At 41.1% G+C, this 1,485-nt stretch overlaps 1 pseudogene; it reads left to right on the top strand.

Moving 5' to 3' along the window:
- Positions 1–494: 494 nt before the first annotated feature.
- On the top strand, positions 495–982 carry LOC116074482 (annotated as a pseudogene).
- Positions 983–1,485: the final 503 nt, after the last annotated feature.

Genomic DNA, 1,485 nt, shown 5'->3' with positions numbered 1-1,485 from the left:
ATTAATTAACTTTCTTGCTGCAATAAAATGCCTCGCTAAGGCAATTGTAGAGAAGGACTTTCTGTTTAGGCTTGCAGTTTAAGAACAGATATAGTTCCTACAGTGTGGCAGGGAAGGTATTGGGTGAGGATCCTGATGCAGTAGGCTATACTGCATCCAGAGTCAGCAAGCAAAATGAGCTGAAAGACAGGCTCACATTTCCTTCCCCTACTCATTGAGCCTGGGACCCTGGCCAATGGTGTTGTTCACCTTTAGGATGGGTTTCCCCTTTCAGCTAAACCTTTCAGGAAACACACTTATTAGCATGCCTTGAAGTGGGTTTCCTTGATGAGTCTAAAATTCAGTCAAGTTGACAATGAACATTAACTACTACACTCTTCAAAAGAAGCAAATGGTGCCTTTTTATGGCCATAACCCATTTGTTTTGCTGTTTCAGAACATCACAGAACTGGTGATTTAAAAATAACAGAAATTTATTTCTCATAAGTTAAGAGATGGGCAAATCTGCCTTTTGCATCCATCGCTGGATCACAGCTACCAAAATAAAACTCAATCCTTTCATGACTTCTGACCAAAGCAAGAACCACAAATGGCATTTCAATGCATCTTCTCACATTTGGTGGTAGATAATGTCGTCCCCTCTTTCCAAGGAACTGAGACAGAAGTATAATGTTTGATCTATGCCAATTCGTAAAGATAATGAAGTTGAGGTTGTTCAAGGACACTACAAAGGCCAGCAGATTGGCAAAGTGGTCCAAGTGTATAGGGAAGGAAATATGTCATCTACATTGAACAAGTCCAGTGAGAGAAGGCTAATGACACAACTGTCAATGTGGGCATCCACCCCAGCAAGGTGGGTCTCACCAAGCTAAAGCTGGACAGGGACCACAAGAAAATTCTGGAGAGGAAAGCCAAATCCCAACAAGTAGGAAAGGAGAAGGGCAAATACAAGGAAGAAACAATCAAGAAGATGCAGGAGTAGAGGCATTGCATACACAGCTTTCATTGAAGTCTGCTTAAGTAAGAAAAGAAAAAGGGTGGGAGGAATCCAAGACCAATGTGCTGCTCTGGAAGACTGTTCTCTGCCTGAAGGCAGTTCTAAGTTGGGGCACTCTCTGGATAGGAAGAAAGTTGTGGGCTCATCTGGTAGGAAGGATAGAAAGCCAAGATCAAGAGGGTATACCCTTCAACTGCCAGCCATTTACCACTGTGCCAATCCTAGACAAGACGGCTTCACTACCTCCCCAAGTGCCATACTTCATAATATTAATGTGTGTGAAGTTACATCTCAACATGAATTTTGAAGGGAATACCATGATTCAACACTGGGGAATTGTAAGAAAAAGTAAGCAACATACACTGGAATATATCAAAGTTGAGTAAGTTAACAAGTATTGGTTATTAAAGAACAACTTATCTAGTTACAAGCTTTTACTCATCAACTACTATGGCCATGTTGCTAAGATTTATTGGCTTGAAACATTT

Source organism: Mastomys coucha, unplaced genomic scaffold (assembly GCF_008632895.1).
Source record: "Mastomys coucha isolate ucsf_1 unplaced genomic scaffold, UCSF_Mcou_1 pScaffold3, whole genome shotgun sequence".
Classification (NCBI taxonomy): Eukaryota; Metazoa; Chordata; class Mammalia; order Rodentia; family Muridae; genus Mastomys; species Mastomys coucha.
The sequence above is the reverse complement of the archived record's forward strand: the minus strand, read 5'-3'. Positions and strand labels throughout refer to the sequence as shown.